The sequence below is a fragment of the Chelonoidis abingdonii genome, chromosome 1, assembly GCF_003597395.2.
Source record: "Chelonoidis abingdonii isolate Lonesome George chromosome 1, CheloAbing_2.0, whole genome shotgun sequence".
Classification (NCBI taxonomy): domain Eukaryota; kingdom Metazoa; phylum Chordata; order Testudines; family Testudinidae; genus Chelonoidis; species Chelonoidis abingdonii.
In genome coordinates this window covers 163561626-163564379 of record NC_133769.1, presented here as the reverse complement: position 1 = coordinate 163564379, position 2754 = coordinate 163561626, and positions in this window count along the sequence as shown.

Below are 2754 nucleotides of genomic sequence, written 5' to 3'. Positions count from 1 at the left end.
GTTAAACCAGTAACACCCAGGTACATTGAGTCCCACCCCCTGTGCATGCAAACCCTGGAAAAGACAAAAAACCCCAAGAAAACCCCCACTTCGTCACAGCTCCCAAAGCCTGAAGGGTCAAAAACATTGTCGCGGGTGGTTCAGGGTAATATGTCATCAGCCCCTGCCCTTCCCCCCGTGAAAGCAAAGGGGAAAAATCGTTTCTCACCTTTTTCAATGTCACTGTATGTCTACTTGATGCTGCTGGCAGATTTGGTGCTGCAGCGCTACACAGCAGCATCCCCTTGCCTTGCCTTGTGGACGGCAGACTGTACAGTATGACTGATATCCGTCATCATCGTCCCGTGGGTGCTCCTGGCTGGCCCCGGTGAGGTCGGCCGGGGGCACCTGGGCAAAAATGGGAATGACTCCAGGTCATTCTCTTCTTTAAGTTTTGCCTAATGGAGATTCAGTCCTGCCTGGAATATCATGGTAGCTGGAGGCTTCTGCCTCAGGCTTTTCTTCCAGTCAGCAGCATAGCACAGTCACACCTACCCTAGCCTACTCCTTGCTACCAGGGCTCACAATCAGATACTTAGACCTCTACATTTTGTTGCAAATAAAAAAAATTAAGCTGCCGTTTAGAACTGTCCTCCAACGTACATATCCTGGGGCATTTTGTATTTTACCAGCGTCAACCAAAGGTCCACACACACATGGAGATTCAGTCCTGCCTGTGCTTCTGTCCTAGTGCTTGTCACAGATTCCCATTTTCAGCTATAGGCTGAGCAAGTGCAGAATGGTGGTTCACTCTCCTTCACTGTAAGCCAACCGCCCTCCCCTCCCCCCTTTGATCTCTGCCTGCACAGGCAATAAAGTCAGTGTTGTTTCTCATTCATGCATTCTTTATTACTTCATCACACAAATGAGGGATAACTGCCATGGTAGCCCAGGAGGGGTGGGGGAGGAGGAAAGCAATGGGTGGAGTTGTTGCAGGGGCACCCCCTAGAATAGCATGTAGCTCATTATTTCTGCGGGATGTCTGGGGCTCTGACCCGGAGCCGTTATGTGCCTCTCTGGTTCTTTTATAGGCTTGCCTGTTATTCTAGGCAGGACTGACTCTCCATTAGACAAAACTTAAAGAGGAGAATGACCTGGGGAGTCATTCCCATTTTTGTCCAGGCGCCTCTGACCAACCTCACTGAGGCCGGCCAGGAGCAGTATGACTGGTAACCGTCTTTGCTAACTTGTTGCAAAAGGCAAGGGGATGCTGCTGTGTAGCACTGCAGTCCTGCGTCTGTCAGCAGCATCCAGTAGACATAAGGTGACAGTGAAAAAAAGCTGAACAGGCTCCATGGTTGCCGTGCTATGGCGTCTGCGAGGGCAATACAGGGAAAAGGGCGCAAAATGATTGTCTGCCTTTGCTTTCACAGAGGGAGAATTGACTGACGACATTTACCCATAACCACGCACAACAAATTTTTGGCCCCATCAGGCATTGGGATCTCAACCCAGAATTCCAATGGGTGGGGGAGACTGCGAGAACTATGGGATAGCTATGGGATAGCTACCCAAAGTGCAAAGGTCCGGAAGTCGACGCTAGCCTCAATACATTGGATGCACGCCGCCGAATTAATGTGCTTAGTGTGGCCACGTGCACTCAACTTTATACAATCTGTTTCCAAAAATCGATTTCTGTAAAATCGGAATAACCCCATAGTGTAGACATACCCTCTATGTGAGTTTGCACAAATCATTCAACCACTCTCTGCTTCATTTTTCCCCATCTGTAAAATAGGGTGAATGCATTCCTGCTTCACAAGGGGCTAGTGAGGCTAAAAGCTGTTGGTGAAATGTTTTGAGATCTTTCAATAGGAAGGCAAAAGAGTAGTATTCTTTTGTAGGTAGAAACAAGAGAGGTGGAAGACCACTAGGGAGTAATGTGAGAGGGGACTTAGGGTGTATAGTTGTAGTGCAGGCATAGGGTTGTTAGGGGGCCATGGTTGTCATGGCCATGGGGTGGCAGTGAATTGGAGGAGTGGATCAGGGAAACCTCATCCTCTGGTAGGTATTCTTTGTGCTGAGGAATCTGTCCCTGTGTTTTGTGGGGATTTCTCAAAACAGGGAAAACCCACCCATTACGGGGTGAGATTTCCCTGGCCCAACCTATAAAATGCAGGGCCAGCTTTAAGACCCGTCAATCAGCCAGCCTCCCCAGGCCTATATGACTGAGGAAAGGATGTGGTAGATTTTCCCGTCAAGATTTTGGTGACTGCCCCTGTGGAACTGATGGGCAGTGACCCCGTTGGCATCTCCAGAAAAAAAGGAAGAATGGGCTCATGGACAACCCCCTGAAGATGACTGGAAAGGAGAGGGAATAACTATCACAATTCCCAAGAATACTCCAATTTTGTGTCATGTAGAACCTAATGTGGCAGTTATGGGAGGTTTATTAACCCATGTGACATGCAAGGGGAGCAGGGGAGTCTGGTTGTTGAGTGTATTTCATTAGAGTGACTGAATTTTTGTCCTTTCTCCTTAACATACATTGGCTTAGCACCCTCTTATTAGGTAATGAAACACTCCAGTTGTCTCTGGGGAGACATGGGTTTCAGACAGGGAGATTGGGAGGGCAGGCCACAAGATGATCCCTTAAGAAGTGGAGCATAACGTGAGAAAATCTGAGAGCCACTGAATGTCAGCACTCTGATGGAGGGTGTCTGGGGAGCTATAATGCAGTCTCCTTCCACCACATGACTTTGACTCTGTGTGCTT